The sequence below is a fragment of the Triticum urartu genome, chromosome 2A (assembly GCF_056163025.1).
Source record: "Triticum urartu cultivar PI428250 chromosome 2A, HENAU_Tu73, whole genome shotgun sequence".
Classification (NCBI taxonomy): Eukaryota; Viridiplantae; Streptophyta; class Magnoliopsida; order Poales; family Poaceae; genus Triticum; species Triticum urartu.
The window spans coordinates 235,505,871-235,514,519 of record NC_141874.1 but is presented as its reverse complement, the minus strand read 5'-3'; positions in this window follow the sequence as shown (position 1 = coordinate 235,514,519).

The window sequence follows — 8,649 nt, the reverse complement described above, 5'->3', positions numbered from 1 at the left end:
GTGTCAGCGCCCAGGTGATCGCCGCCCTGTGGCCGGATATGCAAGCGCCACGCACCCCGAGTCGGACTGCCGACTGGCTGGAGGTAGCGGCTGGCCGCCTTGAGGCCTGGAAGGGCTCTTCGGCCCGGGCTGGAGCGCGCCGGGCCTTAGAGTTCGCCAATGAATGGTATCCTGGGCTGAGTCTAGCCCAGCTAGCCACGTTCCGACTGGAAGCTCAGGCGGAGTTGGCGGTCGTGGAAGACGATCTCATCAAGCGTGCCACGTCGATCACCGAATATACCGACACTAGCGTCTTCGTCCCAATGCGGGCTGAGAATGGCGAGGAGCCACCGCCGGAGTGCTTCGGGCTGAACCCGGACGACGGCGAGGACTCGGCGGAGGTGATTGACTCCAGTGGCGAGGAAGAAGGCGAGGAGGAGGAAGAAGACGAGGAGGAGGCACCAGAGGTCGAAGCAGACGGCCAGCCCCAGCTCGACCACGCCTCTAGCAACGAGCCATGCCCAACCGAGCCAGCTGCTGCCAGAGATGGCCAAGCGGAGACTAACCAGCCGGCCGCTCCGGCAACTGGCACCGTCGACCCCTCCGGTCCTCCGAATCCTTCTGAAGTTTCCTAGGCTACCACTTATTCTTTCTTTTTATCTGCTTAATAGTCTCAATGAACTTGTTAATTTGCACAATTCCACCCGTGGGGTGTATCTTGAACTTATGTTTTGAAGATTCGGCCAAGGGCCTTTTCTATGTAAATATTTTTCCATGTTCTATCTCTTCTTGCTTAATGCTCTTTGGCTTTTTCCTTTGCCGCCTTCCCTTGGTTGCCGTCTTGCCAGTCGGACAGCAGCTCTGCGGACTGTTACTGGATCAAGTACTTAGCTTCTTTGGGAAGGCAAGTACTTAGCCATTTAGAGTTTTTTAGCAAGTTAATTAGGAAACGGCGAGCCGACTGCTCGAGAGTCCATTTGTAAAAGGCTGGAAGCCAGCTTAAACTATGTACATGCTTTTGAGTCCTTAGCCATTTTTCATGTGGACACCCATTCTACCTTACTCTTGCCCACCAGACAGTCGCTCTGCGAGCTGCGGCTTCTAACAGGAGACGGCCTAGGTGCCACACACTACTTGTCTGGCTGCAGGAAGTCATTTCATAGTATAAGGCGGCTTGAACGAGCCCTCGGCTTCCGACTCCCTGGGATCGGGTGACATCTCTGGCTGCTTGCTTGCGATCGCCACAACCCGGTCAAGGAGCCGCTTCTCAACTGCGATCACGAGGGACTCGGCCAGCCGACTGCTCTCTGCTATGCAGGCGGACGACTTCTTGTAGTCACCGGTTATGGTCAGAATCCCCTTGGAACTTGGCATCTTCATCTTGAGGTAGGCATAGTGGGGGACAGCCATGAACTTGGCTAGGGCAGGCCGGCCAAGTAGCGCATGGTATGGGCTCTCAAGGTCCACCACCTCGAACCAAATCGACTCTCAGCGGAAGTGATCTTTGTCTCCAAAGAGGACGTCGATCAAGATCTTGCCGATTGGTGAGCAGGAAAGGCCAGGAACTATGCCATGGAACACTGTCTGGCTGGACTGAAGCTGCCTCTGTCTGATTCCTAATTTCTCCATGGTATCCTTGTACAGGATGTTGATGCTGCTGCTGCCGTCTATCAGGACTCTGGAGAAGCGAGCAGCCCCCTTGTCCGTGGCAAAGGTGGCATCCAAAACCAAGGCATAGGAGCCGGCTTCGGGCATTACTTCCGGGTGGTCAGCTCTGCTCCAGCTGATGGGCTTCTCAGACCAATGCATGAACTCTGGTGTATCAGATGTTACTGCATTCACCTCCTGCTGCTGCAGCCGCCTGCTGCATCGATCATCAGCCATGCTGGTGAACACGACATAGGCTCCATGCTCTTCTGGGTACTCGTCTTGTATCGCGCCGACTGGTCTGACCGCCGGCTGCTGGGGCGGAGGAGGAGGCGGCTGCCCAGCAGGTGGGGGAGGCAAAAGACCATCTCCCTTGGCGATCCTGGTGAGCCAGTGGCACTTCCGAGTGGTGTGGTTGGACGGCTTCACGCCACTATGGAATTTGCAGGGTCCATCCAAAGTCTTCTCATAAAAGAATGTCGGCTGCCAGTTGGGCTTGCCGCCCTTCTGGCGTTTGGGCGGAAGCTGCCCTTCCGGCTGCTGGTCTTCGACTGTCGCCACCTGCCGACTGGTGGAAGCCAGCTGTGGGGCTTTGCGCTTGTGGTAGTTCTGTTGTTGACGCCGACTGGTGTCTCCAGCCGGGGTTAGAGGAGCCTGAGGAGCCACCTTGCCCGTCGCACTAACTTGAATCTCCGTCTTCATGGAGGAGTCGGCCGTGGCATATTTGTCTGCTATGATCGGCAGCTCGTCAAGGGTCTCCGGCTCATCACAGAGAAGCCTGTGCTTGAGGAGGGTGCCCTCTCGGCATCCCACAGTGAAGTACTCAATGGCCTGCACCTCATGCACGTCCTCGCAGGAGTTGCGGAGCTCGGCCCAGCGCGTGAGGTAGTCGCGAGTTGATTCATTGGGGCCTTGCACGCACGAGGAGAGCTGGCCAGGTTTGGGTGGCCGATTGTACATGCTGGTGAAGTTGTGGACGAAGGCGTCGGTGAAGTCGACCCAGCTGTTGATGCTGCGGGGCCTTATGATGTTTAGCCACGTCCGGGTCGTGCCCTGGAGCATGAGCGGAACGTACTTCACGGCAACACGCTTGTTGCCGTTTGCAATGCTGACGGCCGTGGAGTAGTCCATTAGCCAGTCTTCCGGCTTCACGGAGCCAGTGTATTTGGGCGTGTCTCTTGGGAGCACGAACCCTTTGGGAAAGGGCGCGTCTCGAATACGGGGGCCAAAACACGGCGGACATAACTCATCTTCTTCTTCAAGCGCCAGGGATCGGTGGAGACGGTCGATCCGGTGGCGGGCGTCATTCTCTCCGACTCCCTCTCAGCGGCCAAGGCGGTCGCCGATCGTTGGGTGATCAACAGGTGGCGGGGAGACTTGCCTTTCCCAGCGAGGGGGAGGAGGTGGACAGTCGTCCCGTCGTTCCACTGTTCTTGGGCGGCCGTCTTGGTCGCGCTCTATGGTGATGCGAGTCCGACTACGGCTGGCAGCCGGCTCCTTGTCCTTTCTTCCGAGGACGCCGCCAGTCGGCATCCGAGATGTCACGCCTTGGTCTCGGCGGGGAGGCATGTCGTCATTCTGCCGGTGCGGCGCATCAGTTCGGCAGCCGGCCTCGTTCTGCTCCGCAGCCGCGTCAAGGAGTCGCTGGACGCACTCTGTCATCAAGCGACGTTCTTCGCCCTCGAATTTGTCCAGCTCATCCGCCGCCGCCTGGGCAGCTCGGATATTCTCCGCAGGCGTGGCGTATACAGGGCGATTTGCCCCGAAAAGGTCGGCGATGGCCACGCCGCGCTGCCGGACCATGCCAAGGCGGCTAGGTCCAGCTGGAGCCGGCGTGCCACCCACAGCGCGGTCCATCTCGCACTGGTAGGCCTCTGATAGGCGTCTCATGATGGCCAGCTTCCTGGCGCCTTCGACTAGCTGAAGGCGGCATGCCTCCAGCGTCTCGGCGTCGACATCTTCGGGAATGGGCACTGCCAGGTCTTCCAGCATCGCGTTGAGCGGGTCATAATCGCCCCCCGCCGGAGTGCTCGCCATGATCAATGACAAGCACTTCTGTGACGGTGCTTCCGCCGCTCTCCGCGCAAGGGAGCAGCTGTCGTAGACCACCACGTTGGTGGGGAATGTGTCAAGCAACACGGTGTCGGAGTCGACCAACATCGGATCGGTAGAGCCTACGGACTCCAAGTCCCCAGCTGGCTCGCTGGCGACGTGTAGTTGATCGAGGAGGCCCACGAGGAGGCTCTCAGGGCCGCCTGTTCCCGCGTCGTATGCGGGCTCATCGGTGAGCGGACCTCGCCGACAAGATCGGCGAGGCAACTGGCCGCGCAGGCGATTTCAGCGCCATGTAGCACATCGGCGCAGACTCCGTCTGGCGTGCCGGGCTGGCTGCGCTCGCCGGGGAGGAAAAGAGTTCCCATCCAGAACAGGTCTCCGGATGATGCTGCACCGGGCCCCATGGTGGGTGCCAACCTCGAGAGCCAGGCCCATCACCACCACGTCTTCAGATGGCGGCACCGGCGGGTCCGCCGGCTGCCCGCCTGGCGCGCTCCCGGATGGCGGCGGTGGCGGCACGATTATGTCCGGCATGGCGATGTCGTCGCCGTCCCTCTCCATGATCGGGTTCTCGTCTCCGGCTTCCCCAGATTACGACGTGAACTCTGGTGGTGGTGGCGCAGAGTTCAAAGGGACGACGAACACCGCTGACTGGCGGTGCGCAGCTTCTTCAGCACGCTTCTTCTTCGCGTCGGCGGCCTCGGCTTCTGCCAACTTCTTCAGGGCGGCGGCCTCTGCCTTGTCAGGTTCTGCCTTCTTCAGGCGGGCGGCTTCCCGCTCCTCGCGTGCCTCCCACGTGTTCCACTCCGTTGCCTCCCGCAGGTCGGCGGCCGAATCAATCTGCCGGGTGGTGGAGGTCTCCGCCGACTTCATGAAGGAGCCGGCGGCCGACTTCTCAAGAGAGAGCGGGTCCCTAAAGTTAAGAATGTAAAGCAAAGAATTTCAGGGAGAGTCAACGAAGAAAAAGTGAAGGTGCAAAGGAAGGTAGCACATACGCGGAAACCAGCTGGGGCGTCTTCACCACCTTGCGGAATCGGTTGGCCTTTACGGCCGCTTCGTCCCGCTTGGTCGCCGTGGCTGAGCCCTTGGGCTTCTTCGGCCGGCTGCCGAATAGGGTCATCCCGGCCCTGCGCTTCTTAGCGCCGCCTTGGGCGTCCGGCATGATGGACGAGCTCGCGCTCGGCTGGCCGGCTCCTGGCTGGTGGCGCGGGGCGACCTCCTCGTCATCGTCAGGCCAGTCCTCGAGATTGGCCCCAAGTCTCGGGCCACCCGCTGCGCCGCTTCCTCCCTCGGTGTCGTCCTCCAAGGCCGCCACACCCAAGTCGGGGTTGTCAACGTCGCTCTCCGCTCGGTCTGGGAGGAATTCGCGGTCCGGCCCCACGGTGCTGGCTGCTGGCTGGAGGAGGGGGCTCTGACCAAAGCCGACTGGTCAGATCGGATAAGACGGACTAGGCAACGAAGAAGTGAGGAGAGTCAAAGGAAAAGAGAAAAAGAAACGACTCACCAGAGGCGGAGGGTCGGCATCTGAATACGGCTCCTTGTCGAACTACCACTCTTCTTTGAGGTCGCAGCTCGCAATATAATTCACCATGTAGGCTACCTCCTCGTGAGGCATTTCCTTGGTGCACATCCCACTCGGGTCCCGGTGCCCGCTCATCTGGCAAATCATGTGGGGGCGACCTTGGAGTGGGAGCACTCGGCGTGCCATGAAGGCGGCCAGCAAATCCGTCCCAGTCAGGCCCTCCGACTGCGTCAGCACTCGGAGTCGCGCGACAGCGCCGGCTCCTGCGGGCGTCAGCATCCTGGCCCGATACGACCAGTTGGGCTGCCTCCCCGCCGGCGGGCCGGCTACGTAGGCTGGCAGATTGATCCAATCGCCCTCCGCGGAGATGTTCTTCACGTAGAAGTACGACCGCTACCACATCTTCACCGACTTTATCAGCTTGATGGAGGTAAACGGGTTGTCGGCCCCCGACCTCTGCATGGCGATGAACGCGCCGCACTGAGCAGGCACGCCCGCGGCTTGGGTGCCGAGCTTGGAGTAGAAGAACTCCCCCCAGAGCTCGATGGCGGGGAGAACGCCGAGGAAGCCTTCTCACAAGGTGACGAAGGCGGACAACAGCACCACCATGTTGGAGGTGAGGTGGTGCGGCTGGAGTCCGTAGAATTCAAGGAAAGAGCGGAAGAAGCTGCTCTCTGGTAAGCCATGGCTGCGTAGGCAGTGTGAGAAGAAGACGAACCGCTCGCCCTCCTGTGGCGCCGGCGAGATTTCCCCCCTCCGCGCGAGGCGGACCCGCACGAGGTCCTCGCCGGGCAGCCGACACGTCTTGCGGAGGAAATTGACGTGATCATCGTGGACCTCCGAACCGTCCCAGGTGCCGGAGTGCGCCGTAGGGGGCGTTACGGCGGAGGAAGAGCTCATTGTGAGCGGACCACCGTAGCGCTCGACGTAGCTTGAGGTGCAGTGGTGAGAGAAGAAGAAGAAGAAGCAATGAGGAGGAGGGATGCGCGTGCTCCGCCACTCCCCCTACTTATAGCCTCATGGGCTGCGAAGCCGAGGGGGCGGTTGTGGGATCTACTGCGCACACTACCCCACGCCCCCACGTTTATCGCGCAAAGTTACTGCGCGCAGCAACTCCGTGGGAACCTCAACCGTCCGCTTCGGCTGCAGCGGGTCCGCTCGCGCGCCGAGGCGCGGTAGAGGCGGGCCCCACCTGCAGGCATGTCCCGTCGCACATGTGGGAGAGTAGACTGGCCCGGCCGCTCGTTGCCATGTGACGGGCCCAAAACGAGCGGCGGCCTAGAAGCTTGGCTAGTACGCCACCGGGATCCCGCCGGGGCATTCGAAAATTTTGGACGAGTCAAATTGGGGGAGTCTGACTCCTGCCAGTCGGCCCGGCAGATATCGAACGAGGTTTTCACCTCAAACACTCGCAGAAAGAAATTGCTGAGGCACCTCGGCTGATCGTCCACAGCGCCTCATCAGCTTCGGGGACTACTGTCGGAGTAATGGGCCACGGGTAGGCTAACCCGAGGCCCAAAACCTTTCAAGACACCGGGGCTGACTGCGCCCCTCGAGACGATAGATGAAGAGCCGCCTTCTGGAGGACGGCTGAAGGAACAGTCGGCTGCCCGCATGCAGCCGAGTCCTAGAGGTGAGGTCAAGACCGGCCGACTCCCGCCTGGCGGCTTCCAGAGAAGCCGGCCACGGGGAGCCGGCCCACGGCACCAACGAAGCCCATGTCCTCATCAGGGGGGATGGGACAGGGAGTGGCAACAATGAAACCCACTCCCTCCCCTTTTCCAGGAGATGGCTAGGCCACAGTGCGCTATACCAACGGAGATCTCCGTCTGGCGCGGCACTGTTGCCATGCCATCCCTGACATCACCAACAATGGGCGGAGTCCTTTGCCCACGACGGCCTGTCAGTACGGCCCATGGACGACAGGCCCTACCGGTCAACAAGAGTCTAGAAGACGGTAAGAGCGCCTCCAGTCGGACCCATAGGGAGCCGGCCCCCGGGAGCCGGCCTGCCCCTCCCACGGGTTCCCCGCGCCATTAACCAGACGAGACAGGGAATGGCTACAGTGATCACCCGCCAGACGGCGGGGCTGTGGCCACGACCCCATGACCAAGCCTGCGTCATTTGGAGCACGGCTATAGTAATCAGCAGCCGGCAAGACCAGCAAGAGGCGGGTACGGCCTGTCGGCTCCGTACCAGACCAGTCAGCGGGGCCCACCAGTCGGCGGGCCCCAGCAGTCGGCGGAAGAGACGACATGCGAAGAGACTGACGGATGGGCCCTGCTCCCAGTCAGTTTACCATTGTACCCCCGGGGGTAGGCCTATATAAACCCCCGGGGCACCCATGCAAAGGGTTCCGATCAATTAGAACTAGACCAGATCATAGAAGGAGGAGAGAGCTAGCCCTGCCTTCTCCTACTTTCAGTATACAGCTCGAGGAGCGCCCTTGTATTCACTTTGCCATAGTTATCATGCGGAGACCCCGCAGAGCAGGACTAGGGGTGTTATGTCCTAGGAGAGCCCCGAACCTGGGTAAAGTACGTCGGCGTTCGTGTCTATGCCTCATCCCGTTTCCAGGCACTGACGACGTTCTACTAGCCCCCACCATGATAAGCCATCCATTGGCATATGTCGCACCCAACCCCCGACACCTTCCATTCTTTACCAAGTATATAGATGCATTAAATTAAATAAGAGATATTGTGATATCCCAACATATCCATGTTCCAACATGGAACAAATTTCATCTTCAATTGCAACTAGCAACGCTATAAGAAGGGTTGAGCAAAGCAGTAACATAGCCAAACAATGGTTTGCTAGGGAAGGTGGGTTAGAGGCTTGACATGCCAATACGGGAGGCATGATATAGCAAGTGGTAGGTAGCATAGCATATCAATAGATCAAACAACTAGCAAGCAAAGATAGAAGTGATTTCGAGGGTATGGTCATCTTCCCTGCGAAGTTCTTAGAGTTGCAGAAAGCTTGATCCTCGAAAGCGTACTCGACAGGTTCCTCGGTCATGTACTCGTCTCCCGGATCTACCCAAAGCAAGAACACAAGCAAAGGACCAACAATCAATCACGATGCAATGCATAAGCAACATGATGCAAAACATGGCATGATATGTGAGATGCGATATGCAATGCATATGCGTGCTGCGGAAGGGAAAGAATGATCAAGGCATCAACTTGGCAAACCAAGTGTGCCGCTGGAAAGATGATATGATTTCAGTTGAAATCGATATAAAGATCACCGGAAACGGATGCACGGTTTGCAAATGGCAAGCAAAACAAGAATGGCACAATTCTGCGATTAACAGCACGATGCCATCTAGAATGCAACAAGAAACTAAGCTGCTGCACTCCGACATAGCAACAAAGCATATGGCAGTGATGTACACAAGATGCTTGACAAAACATGAACACTGAGCTATGGCTAAATCACAC